At 37.3% G+C, this 20199-nt stretch overlaps 1 protein-coding gene across 5 annotated transcripts in view; it reads left to right on the forward strand.

Moving 5' to 3' along the window:
- Positions 1-3210: 3210 nt before the first annotated feature.
- The window catches only part of LOC127968658 (plasma membrane calcium-transporting ATPase 2), an 82919-nt gene continuing 65930 nt past the window's right edge, over positions 3211-20199 (forward strand). For 2 of the 5 annotated variants that reach the window (XM_052569988.1, XM_052569985.1), the window contains exon 1: positions 3240-3909. The gene's annotated coding sequence lies outside the window, so the exon portion shown is untranslated. Of the gene's footprint in view, positions 3910-20199 lie in introns of all 5 variants that reach the window. The other 3 variants (XM_052569984.1, XM_052569987.1, XM_052569986.1) reach the window with 3 other exon arrangements.

Genomic DNA, 20199 nt, shown 5'->3' on the forward strand with positions numbered 1-20199 from the left:
ATAAACTCAAATTAAACATGAATACAAAACATACTTATATCTTAATTAAATAATTTGGCACATTTTTTACATTGGGCTTTGCATGTGACATTTCCTACGGAAATGCCAGTATACGTGTATTAAGAATTCAGTAAAAAAAGAAAAAAAAATTGCCCAGTCACATCATTTAAATATTATTATAATTTTAGGCAGCCAATTGAATATTGCAATAAACCCACAGCAATAAAAACACACCAAGAGAACATGGTAGAAAATACAGTGTTCATTTCAACCGCTCTAGATTTTATGTTCTGCTGTTCAGTAGTTATGACCCTGCACTGTTACAGCCCATTTTCTCTCTAATATTTGGCAAATGAGGATGTAAAGGCAATATTTTAAGACACAAAAGAAAATTAAAATTGAGAAAACCCGTTAAGGCTTCAGGCATTATCTCTCAGTCTGCGAGGAGACATCTCATTTACCGTTTGCCTTCACTCTGCAACATTAAAATTTGAAGAGCAACCCAGACTATTTCTTCTAGCTCTTCTAAACATTTCTCCTTGTCTCTAGATGTGCTGCCTGCTTACTCTGCCCTTGGACTTTTTTGCCATTCTGGGATTCCCACAGCTTTCGCAGCTCATAACAAAAACACACTCAATACTTTTATATTTTCATATTTGGGTTACATGGAAATCTACAAAGATGTTTTTGAATTGCTCTCATCAACACGTTTGTCCTTTGGTGCATCTTAGAGTCATTAGGGTGCTTTAATAGCGCAAGCAAAAGCAGGCTGTTTATTTGAGAGCTCTGTTTGAAAGACTCCATTAGAGATGAATATCATTACTATAACAGGGCGAAAACTGTTTGTCTTAATTGTTTATTTAATTGACCTTGCAGAGCTTGTTCATAAGACCTAAAAGAGACAAGACTATTTCTGTGGCACAGCTGAGATGAACCATAAGGGTTGGATAAATCATCTTTTAGTCCATTAGCAGTGACGCTCCATATATCATAAGAAAACATTGCACTCGTCACTTTAAAGAAACTCTTTGACAATGTGGCTATACTGTGGCATTCATACATCATTCTATCCCATGTGTGTTTGGTAGGAGGACAATCAACGGTTTATTCTTGGCTGCCAGCTGCATTTTCCAACCTTCTGCCATCTATTGCTGCCACAACACCACTTGTATCAAATATAAATATGCCATTGTGAAGTCAGATCCATGAGTTACAGGGGAAAAATAAGGCACACACTGTCCTTTGGAGTGTCTCCCTAAGCTTCATACATGTCAAGTATCTGCTTCCCAGGGGAACATTTGTGTTTTGCGAGTCTACACTTTCTTCATGTAGTCTTTCAAATTTGTTGAAACCCTGTCTGCATAAATACTGGAATTTAAAATAGCCTTTTCGACGTAAAGTGTAGAAAATCAAAAAGAAACAGATGATGATTTACAATATGCCATTGAAGGAACACTGGTATTAGTTTTGCAACTCTTTATTTGGCCTGTTTACTTTTAAATGGTGCATCAAGATGCAAGGTGAAGAGGATTACGACAGGAATAAATGATGACTTTGCACAGTGTTGCATGACTGTCTGATGTTGCAGTATCATCAACCGTGGGCAATCTAATGAATATAATTTTGGAATAATGATATTAGTGTGAAGATTTACTTATTATTATTTTGTTTGCATTGTGCCCTACACCATGTGCTCTATCCTACATGTGACATAGATCTGAATTTCATATTCAATCTATGTGACATTCAGGTCCAGCTGCTTCAATTCATAGAACAGAACTGTCCAAGGAATAAAAACATCTATGTAAGTGAAAGTGACGTGAAATACAGCCAAGTATGGTGACCCATACTCAGAATACATGCTCTGCATTTAACCCATCAAAAGTGCACACACACACACACACACAGCAGTGAACACACAAACCATGAACACACACCCGGAGCAGTGGGCAGCCATTTATGCTGCAGCGCCCAGGGAGCAGTAAGGGGTTCAGTGCCTTGCTCAAGGGCACCTAAGTCTTGGTATTGCTGGCCCAAGACTCGTACCCACAACCCAGACAAACTATATAGCCATGAAATTCACCATATAAAGAGTATGCAATAATGAGAGAAATATACTGTATGTAATATTAAACAGGAATGGGCCACTTGTGGGTTACTGGTTCAGTGAGGAAGCCAGGAATTTCAAAACAATGACAAGATTGCATGTTTGCATAGAATAAAAATGCTGTTTGTTCACCTACTGTATGTAGGCCAATTTGACTACTGTTCTCTAGTATCATGTTACATTTCTCAGTTATCACGCCCTTACATTAGTCACAAAAGAGATGTGAAATGTAATAAAGGTTTAAAATAGCCTACCTCCCATTCTCATTTTGAAATATGTAGTTTGAGCATCTGCCAAACATAGGTATTTCTGATTTTACATAACAAAAAAAAATCCAAAATTACATTTTTGTCATTCTTCTTTTGCATTTACAGTTAATTGACATTGACACAAACTTAAGATGCATTTACACCATCTACTGGACTGGAGTGATGTGAATTTTGAAGCCGCTGTGTTGCTATACAGTATATGCTATATAAGACTTGTTAGCAACTATATATATATATATATATATATATATATATATATATATATATATATATATATATATAAACTATATGTTTATATATATATATATATATATATATATATATATATATATATAAACTATATGTTTATATATATATAAAATTTATTTTATTTTCAATAATTAGGTCTACAGCTTTAAATTTGAACTGGTAATTTATGTAGAACAGTGTTATTTAGTGGGGTCAAGCACAAAACTGTTTTATTAATAAACTCAAAACTGCTGTAAAAATCATATTCAAAACATCATATCAAATTATAGTTGCCTATAAAAATAAATAGGCTAAAAAAAGTCCTCACCAGAAATACTAAATCTCTTTTGATTTCACAGACTACTAGTTAAACAGCTCTATTTAGCTACAACCACTAGCTTTATGACTAAAATCGGGGTCTTTTCCAACCATATGTAAATATTTAAATCGTGTAAAAATATCCCCGCTCCAAACAGTGTCGCACCACTGCGTCCACAGTTACATATCTCGCTTGACAATTTACCCTGTCTAGCAACTCGAGGTGTTGTGAATTCCAGGATCTGACCATTCATTTGCTTCAATTTTCCTTATGATCCACCTTAAATGACTGATCCCACACAAGTCCCTCCCTTTTCGCCACAGCTCTTCCAACCCTCAGACTGACTCTCTCTATCTTCCCTCTTTCGATTTCCAGCCACGACAACCAGTGATTTAAACTGTCTTTTTCGTTGCGCGGTGAAAGGTTGCGTTTATCCGCACTTTTCCCAGCGGTGAAACGGGGATTAAAAAAATAGAGCAGTTAACGCGTAGAAAACAAGACTGAAAACCAAACAAAACTTGGATCTGTTGCGTTTGTGTTCCGTAACCAAAGCGGAACATACCTCAATCCCTCTTGTGATTATTTCCTCTTTTCTCTGGACGAGAATAGGCTGTTGGATTGCGCTCGAGCAGAAGGGCTTCTTACTTCTAAGAGGCGTGATATAAGAAGTTTATACATGTTTTAGCCTAAACGCGGAGGTCACATTTACAAGTAGGAAAAGTGTCTAATTCCATCCTGCTGGTTGACTGGCACCAATTCTAAACTTAGTTTCCAGATGCAGAGTGAACAACCACGGTTTGCAAGCGAAGAAAGACATTGCCTATCCGTGCAAGCGTTTACTTAGAGACCCTTTTCGTCTTTCTTCATTTGGTGTTTTGAGGAGAAGGCTTGTTTTTGAGGAGCAGGGATTGTTTCTCGATGCACTGAATGAGGAGAAACGTCCCATGTTCGGCTTTCACTCTTTCTGACAACCCTTCAGCCCCAAGGTAGGTTTTTTATTTTTCCTGTTTTATTCTATTCATTTCCTTCACTTTGATTTTCCTGTCCACATGTGTGCGCGTGCATGATCCCTCTTGTAAACGTTGCCCAGAGCCACTCCGTGTTTTCTCACGAGACTAGTTTTTGCCTGTTGCAAGTAACGTAATCATTTCTGCACAGCTTTTCAGTGAGTGATTTAATCGGTTACAGACATTACACTAACTGTTAGTTGACTATGAAAGCCGCTTTTTTTGGTATTCCAGTGCCGTATTATAACTGGAATATCAAAAAAAAAAAAAAAAAAAAAAAAAAAAACGCTAATTAAACGCCACATAAACGCTACACTTGTCGTTTTATATTTCGTTATTTTTGCATGTATTGGCGTATTTTTGTGCCTACATTCCTGTCAGCGCAAATATACGTTGAGATGTACACGTTTTGCACTACTGCTTAATAGGGTCTTCTAATGGACATAAATAAACTGGTACGTTTAATGTGAAGAGTAAAGAAGCTCTCTTGCTGATTGATAAACAGGTAATCAGTCGATCCCTCTGACGTCACCCCCTTGGGTAACGTCCACCGCGCTTCTCGCGCCTTTCCGGGTGTGTCCTCGCGCTATTGCGTCGAAGGGGAAACCCTGCAATTTGTTTCGAATCTCTGTCCTGTGTGGAGAGCAAAACATGCCCAGTTGTGTCAGAAAGAGAGAAACACGATGCACATAAGCTTACTGGTTTGTATTATGCTAAAGTATGAATGTTAAATGAAGATTAATGTGCGATATCAACGGTTGGAACTCTCCGTCACCTTCAGGTGTCTTGTGTTTGTTAGCCTCAGCAGCCTAAAGGGGGTGATAAAGCGGCGAATGTAGTCGTGACAACGTCTAGAAGCGTGAAGAAATAAGCTTGAAAATGTCAAAAACCGTATAAGCCCCCCTTATAAGATCAGGTTTTAGTATTAAATAAGTAATTCACCTCTAAATGAAGGGTTAGCAGAACGTCAGTACTGACTTCCATTGTATGTTTTTCTGTACAATGAATGTGAGGCGGCCATTCTGATAAAGATTTTTTTTGTGTTTTGCATAAGAAAATTGATAGCAAGAAAATATTTGATCTTTGGATTAACTAATCAAGGTCGAAGCTGATGTTGAATATTTTGTGTAAATAGGCCACTTGAAGATTTAGGGATAGGGATGCACCGATTAGAAAATTTGGACCCACTTTATATTAAGTGGCCTTAACTACTATGTACTTACATTTTAATTAATAATTTAGTACAATGTACTTATTGTGTACATGCATGTTTTTACATCATACTTATATTTAAAATTTTTTTACATGTAATTACATCTGTATTTAATTTCTGTAATTACATTTATAATTACACTGTTGACCCATACTTTACACCTTAACCCACCCTTAAACTTACCCATACCTCCAACCCTCTCCCTAACCTTACCCCTATCCCACCTCAATAGCAGCAATAGTGTTTTACAATACAATATGAACACAATAAGTACATTGTACTTATTTTTTATGTAAGTACATAGTAGTTAAGGCCACCTAATATAAAGTGGGACCGAAAATTGTGCAGGTAACTGATAATTCCTCAACTATGAAAGCCGATAAACCGATATGTTGGCCGATAAATCTAAATCCACATTTTTACATAATTTTTGAGAGCCTGAATACCAAAAAATTCTCACCATTAAATGGCATTAAACACTTCAAGATAAATCAAAGATGAAGCAGCCTTACAAATAAATAAAATAATTCTTAAATAATGGAAACAAGTTACTGGACAACATTACTTAACGTGTAAAAAAAATATATATATATATATATTTTTCAGCTTATTCAGCACAGGGAAACACGTCATATATTCAGATATTTATACAACATAAATATAGTATTACAATTTATATACGTACAAAAAGACCAAATGCACACTTGAATTCGAACTAAGTTACGTGCTTATCAGAATGTGTAACTTCTGTTGCGCTCTTGGCTCTTCACGTAACAACGCGATGAAACACGGAAACCAAACCGAAATAATTCATATTGTTTTATTATAATAGTGTTCTCATAATGTTATAATATATATGTGACAATCTCAATCATGGTTATTAATGTTGTAGGCTGCTGTTTGAGCTGCATGCGATGAGCTAAAGATGATCACCAGCAAACTGAAGCACTTTATTAATCCTCATAGCTTAACCTAACGCATTCTATATGAGAAAAATCTGATTTATATGCATAAACAATATTACAACGTACATTTGCACAAAAGACTGTGAATGCACAAGCAAACTTAAGCTAATTGTGTCGATCCATTGTGGATGCGCTCTTCTCTTAACAACGTGCTAAAACACGGGTGAACAAAGATTCTGTTACATTATTTTACAGTAGCTAATGATCTTATCCTGCCGACTACACTGTTCGCTGCAGGCCATGAGGAAAAGCGTCCATGCATTTGGGGAAGTCGTGGCCTAGTGGTTAGAGAGTATCCGGGCCGGCAATACCACGACTTGTGAAAGGCACTAAACCCCTAACTGCTCCCTGGGCACCGTAGCATGAATGGCTGCCCACTGCTCCGGGTGTGTGTGTGTGTGCGTGTTCACTGCTGTGTGTGTGCACTTTGTATGGGTTAAATGCAGAGCACGAACTCTGAGTATGGGTCACCATACTTGGCTGTATGTCACGTCACATTACATTATAAAATTACAGACTTGCCCTGCACGTTGCAGTTCACTGTATTTTCCTTTTCAAAGTGTTTCCAATGTTATCTAGATGTTTTGGATTGCTGATAGTCCTTTGACACAAATCATAGCAGTTAGTTTGTTTACAATGTCAAATTTATAAAGTTCCAAAGTGTGGAAACTGGAATGTCACATTGGATGTTCACAAGCTAATCTTCTGTTGGTGTGATTATGATTTTTTTTTTCTGGAAATTTATGCGAGATGTTTAGTATGCCCACAAAATAATCGGAAGAGAAAGGTCAGTCATTATGAAATATGCTGTGATCACATTTAAGCTTGTCCCTGCAGATCCACTGTAATCCAAGAGAATCCATCCCAAGGCTAAAGGACTGTTGTTAACCAAATGAGAGTGATTGAAACTCGCAGAGATCACAGTGTTATGTGATAGATCTGCAAAAAGGAGCCTACACTCTGCGTGTTTAAATGTGGAGCATAGTGTGTGTTTGCACAAATAACGCTCATGTTTCAGGGGAGTTTATTAGTAATTGCGAAGAACCTTCTGGAAGACATCAGTAAACAGATATCACTACTGAACAATAACACTTGTGTATGCATTCATGTATGTGGGTGTGCTTGCTTGTGCATGCTTTAAACTTTACATAACCTGTAGGGTGGGGGTGTTTGGAGCTATCGAGAAGTTTTCTTCTCTAGTGGTTACACTAGTCGACTGATGCAATTTATTGTTGTGCATATCAAGCTGTGTTTACCCTGCAGAGCATCTGTTCCCTCTAATTAGGGGAGAATTGTACTGTTCAGCCTCCCTCCTCAGACGTGATCATGGGCGCTGGTGGTAACATCAGCCTATACAGTGACTCTGGTCTCCCAGTTGTGACTAAATAAATGGGAAAGCTGTATCTACTAGCTCAGACTGTTGTGCAGAAAACACGACTAGAGGCACTTAATGAGCTGTGGGGGATTGTTTAGCATGAAACAGTGAGGGGGATGTACCTGTTGAATTGGGCTAAAATGGAAAATTAGGCCTTCGTTAGTAGGAGTCGAAGCTTCTGCATGCTGTCGCATAATGGTGAAATTTCAAAACATGCTCTGGTAATATTTCATGGAAGAAGCTGAAGGAATGAGTTGTATTTTGCAATTTGTCTAAAAGGAAATCAAGCCTAATTTGACATTGTATAATTACAAATGATTACTCCTGCCCCTCAGACTCTAATTAGCATTGCATGTTTAAACGTTTTGTAATTCAGATTATTTTGAGTTCTCATTACTAGATTTTTATTTATTTTTGTAAATCAGCGTAAATTTTTGCAATATGGCATTGAGAATAGCATGGGGTGCTTTAAAGTTGGATGTTGTGGTCCAGTGATCGTCTTCCATTTTGTGCTGTAGATCTAAGTAAAACGGCTTTTTAAATGCTAAAAATCTTTATAGCAGGGCTCGATTTAGTCCATTGGGAGTTGATTGGATTGTTCGATCATTGTTTACCAATTGCTGGAGGGGAGAAATTGTCTCACCTTTGCGCTAGTGCACACAATATCAAAGTGGACAAGAATTGGTTGTGAGAGAAGGACACTTGTTATCTTCAAAGTTTATGAGGTCATGTGAATAAATAATGAAGTGCATGGATAAATAATTCATAATAAACAGTGCAGTAATATTCAATAAAAAATAAGAATGGTCCATTCTGTTTAATTTCATGGCAACTTTAATATCACAATGCCCTAGAAAATATAATTTATAGGGCTTTTGATAAAGATATTTAATAGCAATTGTTTTTCAAATAATAAATCTCATGTGTAATTGGCAAAATGAAATGACACTTAGCTTGAATTATGCAACAGTGCACTTCTTTTGGTGATTTGCTTGTGATATTTGACGTGTTGAGCTTTGAATGATTAAATTCGAATAAAAGATTCTGAAGAAAGTTTTGTCCAGACATTTTCTTTCTTTTTGATTATCAGTTGAAATATGACCGATACATTTTCTTCAAAGATTTTGTGAGATTGACGCATTAACTTTTATGTAAAACAGGCAGCCAATGAGATGCAGTAATATATGCAGTAATCTATCTTTGGCAGAGGAATAACGAACCATGTTTTTTTCCATTTCCAATTTCTGTACAATTAGTGGAGATACTCTATTGCCCTTCTATTACAAATTAACATCATCTTGTGTCAAAAAAGTGGTTTCATGCATGCTGCTTTTCAGTCCCTGCCAGCAGCAGTATGTTACAAAGATCTGCTTTGTTTTCCCTGTAGTTGGCTTGTATTTAGGACATTAGCACTGCTAAATAGGAGAACATTTGTACCAGGGTTAAGTGTGGCAGTGTAATGATTACAGAGGTCAGGTGATTCTTAGCATCTGCGTGTTGTTTTCCTCTCCTGTCAAACAGTGTGGCGTGCATGCTCGGGTTTGATGGCAGAACAGTGCGACCAACGAGCCTTGCAGCGATGCCGTGATTCACTTTGGCTCAGCTTGGATGAAATGGTGATTGCGCAAATAAATGCATAAATAATTTTGCATTAGCAGTTGGGTTTAGTGGAGCATGTATGCATGTGGATGTGAGGTTGCCCGGAATGCAGTGGCAGTAGAAAGATCTCTGCTGACTGAGATAAAGAGAAGGACCTCCCTTTAACATATGCTCATACTTGTTTGTCTGGAAAAACAAACATGCTTTTTTATTTGTATGTTCCAATCACAGCGAGCATCAACATTTGTTTTGTTATCACTGGTAGCTAGTGGAGGATGATTTCGTCCCCCCTGCCAAATCAGCCACTGTCAAACTAGTTGTAGTCTAAAGATGTCCTCTCTTACTTTTTCATCTCATTTTTTTTTTCTCTTGCCTTCATTCACTAACTGCAATATTCTCTTGCTGTCTGTCTTCTTTTCTGTTTCTATTTATCTTTCACCCTCCCACTTCTGTGTGATGTTAAATGCAATACTAGGGGTGTGTTTGTGTGTACGATGATGCATGATTGCTGGTGATTCAACAGTCTTTAACTGTGTTTGCAGTTGCATCAACATTAGCTAGTAAGCGAAGAGAGTGTGTGTCCTTAAGTGTGTGTTTGTGTACATGACAGATACCATTACCGTGTACCTATGTGGGTTTCCATAGAGGATGAGTTTCCAGGCTCCGCTTCTGTTCTGCATGTAATCACAGTGCAACAAATTGGCTGCTTGGGTAGGTGCTGCATTACATAGCAAAGTGGATGCAGCCTCACCTTAAAGGTTTTGCTAAATCTCTTGAATCTCCCCAATAAGAAAGTGTAGACACACACATTGCATGTTAACGTTTGGGATTGGTCATTTTTTCAATTAACTTAATTTTATTCAGAAAGGATATATTCAATTTATCAGACATGGCGGTAATGGAAATGTCTTTACTGTCACTTTGATCAATTGAATGTATTTTTACAAATAAATAAAAATAAAAATTCCGTTCATCAAAAATCCAGAATGTATCACTATTTCCACAAAAAAATTCAGCAGCAAAACTGTTTTCATCATTGATAATTAGTGCTAGGCAACATTCCCCCCAAAATTATAACAATAACAGTTTCATATAATTTTATTATCATGATAAATAAACTTTAAAGTTTAAAGCGCATTTAACACACAGTTTCACCCAATCTCATGTTAATCTTGGGGACCTATGGAGTAGTACTGCATCCTTTCGTATCTACAAAAAGTCTTTAGTTTAATCACATTTATAAAAGAAAGGTACAGCTTTACGATTCTCCAGATTTCTCTCTGCCATTGGTGGAGCTAAAGATTAAGAGCACTTGAGCTCCGATTGCCAACAAAAGACATTTGATGCCGTTTCACTTACTATCTACAGTTCTGAATCATGACTGGGATCTTTTATAGCTGGGACCACTTCATCTTTCAGTATCAAACGATGTGCAAATACAGCATCTAACGGAGCCTTGTTTTATATAACGTTCGTCAACAAACAAACTTGTGAAACTCTGTTCCTGCACCGGAAAAACAAACCGTGTCCATTGCATTTATTCAGAAGTTATTTCTGCTCCTTGAATTTGATTGTTCATATATTGGCCTGTATGCTACATCCTGATGTAAAATGCTTGTTGTTATACTGTGTGGGATCGTCAGGCTTTTAGTGAAAGTGAAGTGACGTGTGGCCAAGTGTTGTGACCCATACTCAGAATTTGTGCTCTGTATTTAACCCATCCAAGTGCACACACACTGTAGTGTGAACACAGACCTTGAACACACACCTGGAGGAGTGGGCAGACAATGCTGCAGCACCTGGGGAGCCTTGCTCAAGGGTCTCACCTCAGTCATGGTGTTGAAAGCGCTGGTTATTCACCCCCCACATCGACAATTTCTGCTGGACCCGAGACTCGAACCCATGACCTTCGGGCTACAAGTCTGTCTCTCTATCCATTAGGCCACAACTGCCCACAACCTAATTTACGCTCCATTCGAAGGCATTACATACTTAGATCAAATGCACATTTTTATAATATTCTGTTATATTGGTGCTGTATCTTATAATTCACAGAGAGAAACTCAATGAGTTCAATTCTTTATCAGAATGATAGCGCTGCTCCTGCAGCCCACGCAGCAATGGCAGTTACATAACGATCACTGATGTCTCCCCATGCAACTGTTAGAGTCAATCAACAGGTCCCACGTTCAACCTCCTCTTCTGGCCTTGTACTGTTGGCCATGGTGGGTGGCATGGTCAATAACTTGAGCCTTAGTGGAAGATCGAATGGGAAAAAATGTAATACAAAAATAAAGAAAACCTTGACAACAGTGACAAAGTCTTGTAGAGAATATTCCCAACCAGGCAGCTTACAGAGATCGCATTCAGCATGTCGTTTTGAAATGCATCATGTTCCCACTTGTGCTATATTTAAGGAAGAGAATGTCCTAATTGAATTGGGGTATTAGTCAGTGGTAGGCAAGTTAGTGATATGGCCATCTGTACTAACAGCCACAATGTGCAAGAGCCTCAGAGGTAATACTCTTCAAGGGCAACTGAAGAAGCCAAAGGCACTTTGTGTACTTATACTGTCTGTAATTGGAGGCCCATCAAAATTAATGTGAGAACTGTCATGACTTGTTCTTCAGTTTTATTGCCTCATATTTAATTCCACTTGTATTGAGAGAGAATTACTTTATGTGCTGGGCTTTGTTGTAGTCAAAGCTGCTAACAAACAAAAAACAGTGAAATGATAAGCATGGGCTTATCTACTGTCACAAACACCATTCCTCAAGATTTAACTACCTCATCAGCCATTCAGTCTTGGTGAGGAATCTGTTTCTGGCCTTTTAAATGTTTCAAAAGTCAAGGGTAAGGGAACACAATTACCAAATCGATTGAGGGTCTTTGGAATAAACAGTCCTTCAGGTTGACTACAGCATGCGACCACTGATGCTTCACAGATAACCTTTGACTTGTACGTTAACATAAGGGAAATATGAAAGCTTGGTGATGAGTTATGTTATAGGGGGTATTCATTAGGGATGCAATGATATAAAAATTTTGGCCGATACAGTAATTCTTTTATATTTGAAAGTTAGTAATCAATATGTTGTTTGATAAATCTAAATCCAAATAATTTTAGAGAGGCTTATTATAAAACAGTTCCATGAAAAGTCATGTCCCAAACATACCAAACATTAAAATCAAACAGTACAGCAGATTACTAACTACTATTACTAACTTTCTTTACCAAAAAAAATTGATAAAAAAAGATAAAATAATTAAATGAGATAAAATGCATTACTTGCGTGTAAAGCGTCATAATACATGTAAACTAAACTGAAAAGCCTCTGCACAGACAATACTAAAATTATTTTATTTAAACCATATTTAATCATCGTAAATGTAATATTACAACATATACAGTGGGGCTCGAAAGTTTGGGCACCCCTTGCAGAATCTGTGAAAATATGAGTAATTTTCAAAAAATAAGAGAGATCATACTAAATGCATGTTATTTTTTATTTAGTACTGTCCTGAGTAAGATATTGTACATAAAAGATATTAACATTTAGTACACAAGACAAAAACATTGCTGAAATTATTAAAATAACCCCACTCAAAAGTTTGGGATCCCTTGGTTCTTAATACTCTGTGTGGTCACCTGATGATCCTTGACTGTCTTTCTGTTTTGTGATGGTTGTGCATGAGTCCCTTGTTTGTTCTGAACAGTTAAACTGAGAACTGTTCTTCAGAAAAATCTTTAAGGTCCTGCAGATTCTTCAGTTTTCCAGCATCTTTGCATATTTTAACCCTTTCCAGCAGTGACTTTATGATTTTGAGATGCATCTTATCACACTGAGGACATTTGAGGGACTCAAACACAACTATTTAAAAAGATTCAAACATTCACTGATGCTCCAGAAGGAAACAAGATGCATTAAGAGGTGAAAACTTTTGGAATTTGAAGATCAAGGTAATTTGTACTTAATTTGTGTACCGGGAAACATACAAGTATCTTCTGTTGCTTACGAAGGGCAGAACTAAATTAAAAAAAATTATATTTCAACAAAATAAGACAAATTTGGCCATCTTCATCGTGTTCAAAAGTTTTCACCCCCCAGCCAGCAGGACCTTAAAGATTTTTCTGAAGAACAGTTCTCAGTTTAAGTGTTCAGAACAAACAAGGGACTCATGCACAATCATCAAAAAACAGAAAGACAGTCGACGATCATCAGGTAACAGCACACAGTATTAAGAACCAAGGGTTCCCAAACTTTTGAGTGGGGTTATTTTAATAATTTCATGCATTTAGTATGATCTCTCTTATTTTTTGAAAATTACTCGCATTTTCACAGATTCTGCAAGGGGTGCCCAAACTTTCGAGCCCCACTTTATATTCACAATAATATGCAAATGCACAAGTGAACTTGAACTTAGTTATGTGCTAGTCTGAATGTGTAAATCCTGTTGCAAATGCACTCTTGGCTCTTCCCATATGCACTGAAACAAGGCAAATAAACCAAATTAATTCACAACCTTTTATTATGGTAGTGTTCTATTTATAATGTTATGTATATAACATTCCCAATTATAGTTATTGATGTTGTGCATTGCTGTTTGTGTTGCGTGCACTGAACCAGAGAGCTGAATGTACATTGGTAAACTGAAGTGCTTTGTTAGAAGCTTATTTAACTGGAATAAATGTATATTATGTGAGATTATTCAGATATTTATACAACATAAACATTATATAATGTACAGAATTATGCAAATATACAGGGGAAATCAAACCAAGTTACGTGTTAAATTATTAAAAACTTGCTGGAAAAAAGCAAAGTCTGTCAAATAACGTGCTGACAAGATATTCCTTTGTTGTATATTTGTTCCTGTCTGCAATAGCGCTAATGTGCCGTAACATGGCAACGTTGTTAAAATGAGGCTACTCTCTTGTGGCACTCTGCTCACATGCTCTAATAATAGCTTTGTAGGATTAGTAAACATTACTTTGATAATACGTAAAAAAAAAAAAAAATATATATATATATATATATATATATATATATATATATATATATATATATATATATATAATGGAACCTTATTGTATTTAGGTAACACTTTACAATAAGGTTCCATTAATTAGCGTTACCTAACAGGAACTAAACATTTATTACACTATTAATCTTTCCTTTTAGTTAATGTTAATTTAGAGTGCATTAACTGTTAACAAGTTTAACACAAACTGTTGATTTAAATAATAAATTAGAAAACTTTAAAATTCACATCAACTAAGATTAATAATTACTAATGTTAATATAAAATATTTCCAATTTTAGTATTACTTGCAGTAAAAAGTATGTTTTTTTTTTTTGTTTTGTTTTTACCCAGTGTCATTAAAATTTAGTTAAATTTAAGAAGTCTTATAAATGTCTTTTGTATTATTTGATAAAATATTAAATAATCATTACAAAGCAGTTTTGGTTTTCGGCCAAGTGCGTCCAGAATTTTCAGTTTCGGCCCAGAATTATGGATACACTCTTCCCTTAACAATGCACTTAAACACAATTCGACAAAAAGATTCCACAACATTATTTTACAGCACATGCTCTTATAATTTTATGTAGCCTATATGAGAGACTTGCCCTGGACATGTTGCACTTAACTGTATTTTCCTTTTCAAAATGATTCCAATAATATTGCAAGCAATTAAAACCCATCACAGTGAACAGTGTGCATCTGAAGTGTCTCGGAAGGAAATAATAGTGCATTATTCAAATGATTCACTTATTTGATATTTGTCTGAAGCCAAAGAATGGTGTATAGTAACTAACGGAAGCAATAAAGCAGAAGATAATTGTATTGTAACCTAACAGATTGCAGGTTAAAAAGATGTTGATCAAAAATTATGATAAGACCCCATCTGACTGGGTGGTCGTGAATATAAGAAAAACATGCTTATCCTTGCTTCATATATGCTTTTTATAAATCTTTGCTTATTGTCAAGAAAACAAAATGTTGTTTACAGAGTTTTACTCTTATTATTTTTGTTGTTGTTGGTGGTGGTGTTCTTTGCCATGCTTTAGTTGCTTGTGCCTTAGAGGTGCCTGGCAAAGGCACAGTTCTAATTTAGTTGCTGCTGGGCGTTGTGCCAAGTGGGAAACTCTTGGGCATGTTGCCTCCTATCGAGGCCCTCCCCGATCGCTTTTGCAGGGTTACAGTGTTGGGATCTGTGCGAACTAAAGGCCGTCTGCTGACCAGTGCAGCTTGTTTATGGCAGTAGAAGCCTGTCCTCACCTAGCCTCTTGTTAACAAAGCAGCCTCAGGTGTGTAAAACTTTGATATCTGCCTCTGTCATCAAAACCAGAATTATGGGAGTCTGTTTTGTTTTTTTGATCTCATGCGGTTTCTTATGATGGATGCAAAATACTGTGTCATGCCTTCTCACCGCCTGGCTGTGACGTAAATTTCCACATCATGTTTCAGAGGAATAGCTTGTTTGATTAGTGGATGAGGGTGTGGTGTACACACATTGTTCTTTTCAGTGTTTACAGAAGAAATTTTACTTTGAAACTTCATTGTTTGACAGATCGATGACAGGTAATCTCCACAGTAACTGTTTTTTTTTCCAAATGAATGGAATGGTGATGAATGGAATGTTTTTTTTTTCTTTTCCACATTTTTTCTTACATCATATGATTAGCCACTTTCCTCTTGTGGTTTTCGGGAAGTTTTGCGTTCATCTTCGCTCTGTCATGGGTGGAAACTGTCGTGATGTTGTTCCATTCAGTGTGACACACCCAATATATTCATGGTTTGGTAGTGAATGTGGAGTTTGTGGACCGCACAGGGAGGGTAAAATAGGTCAAATATGCACAATTTTCCGAAACCCACACGCTGGCTTTTCACACAAGAACTCTCAGTATTCAAGACAGGCTGTAGTAAGGACCATCTGAGTCCCAAGACTCGGAGAGGAGTGGAAGAAGGAGCCTTTGTAGATTGCGTGCTCCTTCCCAACTTTTTCCACTGTTTCTTAAGGCCTTCTGTTAAAGTGGTTTTGTGTGTGACAAGCAGCATAGGAGAATGTGGTAAGATACGCCTAGCAGTGGACAAGAATTTCTGTTTTTTCATTCCTCATCACCACTGAAAAAAAGAAGCTTTACAAGAAATTCCATTACCCCATTTAAAAAAAAAAAGCCCCATTATTGTTCCCAAATGTTCTGTGTTTGTGCAGAAGTTGCTAAGTGGTCAGACATGTGCATATGCTAGCATCTTGTGACATGCATTTTTGCAAGGGGAGCATCTCTGGGGGGAAAAGGCGCCTTGTTCTCAACCAGATGGTTTATTTCAGACATCTAAGCATTTATAACCTCTTCACTAAATTTGTGAAACCCTTTCCAATTCATTTTAGTGCAAATGATACACTTTTCTTGTAGCTCTGAGTTTGATCTTATGCAGTGGAACAGAATGTCTGCCAGAAGATGCACTGCTTCAAATTGAATTTCCTACAGGGTCATTGGCTGACATTGGGTATGTCTCTGTGGTCAAGGCTCCTATCAGCCAGTTTCCCTATAGATGTCAAACACAAACCCTGAGATGGATGGGAGCTCATGGGCTGCAGCTGGCCTTCAACTGAACAAGCTTAAGGTCTTTTGGAAGCTCCCTGCGGCTCAATCCCAAGTCATGACGGAGCGAGAGAGACAACAGAGATCAGATGTGTCAACTGTTGACCTCCTCCCTCTCAGGCGCCACTAGAGTGCATATCCTCATGACAAAGTGGAGGGCCCTTACCATATCAAAACAGACCAGACTTTCTTTGACAGCTATTGTGAAACTTTTCAGTTGCTAAGCCATCACATTAAGCCATCCCGTTCAATTAAAGTCAGGCAGTACTATTTAGAATGTGCATGCTATTATAAACATAAAAATAAATTACATTCATATAGGGATGGAATGATTACTGGTTTGACGACAAATCATGATAAAATTCCCCACAGTTAGTATAACCATTTCATATGTCAATTATCATTAAAAACCATATTCGATTACCATGATTTTAACAACTCCTTCAGGATAAATAAATGCTATCCAGCATAAAGCATAGTTGTAAGTAACAGTCTCATGCGCACAACTCACAGAGAAGGGCTGCAAGATAAATCACATTCGATATTTAATGCGCATCTTAAAAATAAAAAAAATGTATAACTGTGATAATTTCGGTCAATATAATCGTGATAAGAAATATTCATACTGTTACATCTCTACATCGATATTGAACTGTACATTCAAGAATAGCAGTGATTTTTAGTAAGGCAGACATTACTCAGAGTTAAGACACTGAAGACTGGAGTGGCTCCATAAATAAATTCATGAGTTGGAAAAGTTGGAAAAAAATAGAAGTGAAAAATCTTTAGTCTGTTAACTTTCCAGTCAGACTGTTGACCCTGCTGTTAAAAATAATTAACCACAATTTTTGGAAAATAAACGGCAACATCTTTCTGAATCTTGTGGTTTGTTCAGGAGATATGTGCTCAGTGATATGTGCTATTTTTCTAAGTGATTGGAGAAAACGGATCAAATACCACTCACATCTACTTCCGAAAATGTAAGAATCTAATAAGTTACTGAAGTCATATATGCTGCTGCTTTTGTGTTGATGTTATACAGTGGGGTTGTATTGTCAGTGCTCTAACACACAATTTTTATTCTTGACCGTTTGTAGGTACTATCCACATTAGAGATGATCCTAAGAGGAAATGATCGTGTTTTGATCCAAAGCTGTCAATGTTTTACACTTCTTATAGAGTGGCAGGCTTTTTTTGTAGTTGTAGGAGTGTGTGTGTGTGTGTGTGTGTGTGTGGTGTTGGGTTTGCATTTTGGGTGTTGTCCATTGAGAGCAAGACTCAAGCATTTCTGTATAGATAGGCCTGCTGAATGGAACAAAAGACAGAGAGTCACAAGGGTATGTGTCTGTCTGTGAGTCTCTCAGCCGCTGACATTTGGTTTAAAAAGCCTCTGTTGCTGTCTAATAATTTGTAGCATAAAAGGGAGCCTCAGCAGGAGCTGCCTAGTCAGTGAAGATAACCATACAGAGATTGCTGTATGTTCGAATAGTTTTTGCCTCCAGAGCAAAATGGGCCTTACAAGCATTGAATGTGACATCTGTAGACATTGTCAAGACTCCATCCATCCATCTCGGGCCCAAACAGACACGCTGAATTCGGAGAAGCTCAGCAGAGAAAAACTGGAAGGCAGGGAGGGTTGAGCGAGAGCAGAGATGTGGGGGAGGGGGGATAGTTTTAGACAAGAACACATGACATTCCAGTTATTGGCAGGACTGTTGACGTGAACTGAGCCACATTGATTGCACAGACAAATCCTAGGCAATGTTGCAATGTGTTTAGACATGTTTTTGCTGGTGGTATAATTTTCACAAGCTGTAGTGGTCGCGAACTTGCTCTGCGTTGAGAGAGGGCATGTTAAGCTAGCGGAAGAGTTAGGAAAGGCAAATAGATGGAGGAATGAAAAACATAGCTTTCAGGCTTGCATGTCACATGTCAGAGCCAAGCAGGCAATGTTTCTTGATCGCCATTAAAGAGAAAGGAAACTGCTGAGATGTCACAAATGGAATATCTTAGTTCTTGAAAAATCCAATGAAGCATCATGGACAATCTTTTTTCCATGATAGCATTTTTTGCACGATTATGAATGGTTTCTGCATTATTGTTGCCTTAAGACAGTTTTGGTCATTCTGTATGAGCAATCAGCAGCTAAAATGCTGCTGTACTTGCAGAGAACCACTAGAGCCGACTCCCTTATGAAGCAGTTTTGTCCATTAGTGGAACTTGTATAATGTTGCATCAGTGCCTTCATTAAAAAACATTATTGAACTACATTAAGTGACTTACAATGAGTCTGGGATTTGTGTTCAGCAGTGTTTGTGATGACCATAGACTACACAGCCTTACACTCTATTTGTGCTCTGCCAGCAGGGGGCACTTTAAGAGCGGGAGAGATAGAGGTTTCTCCAGTAATAGCCGCAAAGCAGAACTGAGCTGACAAACGCTGTCTTATCAAGCATTACATACAAAATGAAATGAAAATTAAATCGAACATTTTCTAAATATAGTCTGTTTCCTTCTTCTTAAATTTAAATAAATAATATAAAATAAATGTATGCGTTTAGCAGACGCTTTCATCCAAAGTGACTTACCGTGCATTTAGGCTTACAGTTTTTACCTAACATGTGTTCCCTGGGAATCGAACCCACAACCTTGCGCTGCTAACGAAAAGCTCTACCACTTGAGCCACAGGAACACTTCTAAAATACAGTGATATAAAAACACCTGGACCAGTTTTTGATTTTGAAACGTACAGTGCTCATGTTTATTCAATGAAGTTAAAGACTTTTGGAAAATCTGTTTGTGGCTGTCCGTTTAGATATTGTGGCGGCCCACCACAAATAAATCAATGTGTGGGAACTATATAAAAACATGGATGTAGTGTCCGCGACGTCACCCGTAGATTTACAAAGTGCATTTTTGAAGCCTAAAATAGGCAGAGCCACCCATCGCCATCTTGGCAGTGCATCACAACACGTCACTCCTGGAGCTGATTGCTGAAGCCACGCCCACCTAGCTTTTTCTGGTTGTCATACTCTCATTAAGTTACAATTTTCATCTGCTCAAGCAGAACGTTAATGTCATTGTGCTTTAGCAAGGTATCTCTGGCTAAAACTAGCTAACGTTAAAGTGAGTGAGTCCATACAAACCTAAATAGCGGACTGTTCTTGTGTCTTTTACAGTGTAGGGCAAAAACACAAACAAAAGGTCTACATTTCACTCTCTCTTCATATTAAATTGGTTTAATTGTTTTAAGGGTGGCTTACCGATATGTCAATTAGCAGAAAATGTCTGTAATTCCTGGTCTTATTTTTGTGTTTTCTTTTTATAATGATTAAATTTTTTTATAATGTATTTTTGCTTAATAATAATCACTTGCGTTGGGGCAGATACATTTGGAAAACCATTTATATCAGGGGCCCCACAGATTACCTTTGGTTAGGAGCCAGATTATGTTCTCCGGCAGTGGCCAGTTGAACGGTTACAGCAAATGCAGTTGTTCTCACAACC

This window comes from Carassius gibelio, chromosome B11 (genome assembly GCF_023724105.1).
Source record: "Carassius gibelio isolate Cgi1373 ecotype wild population from Czech Republic chromosome B11, carGib1.2-hapl.c, whole genome shotgun sequence".
In the NCBI taxonomy this organism is placed as follows: Eukaryota; Metazoa; Chordata; class Actinopteri; order Cypriniformes; family Cyprinidae; genus Carassius; species Carassius gibelio.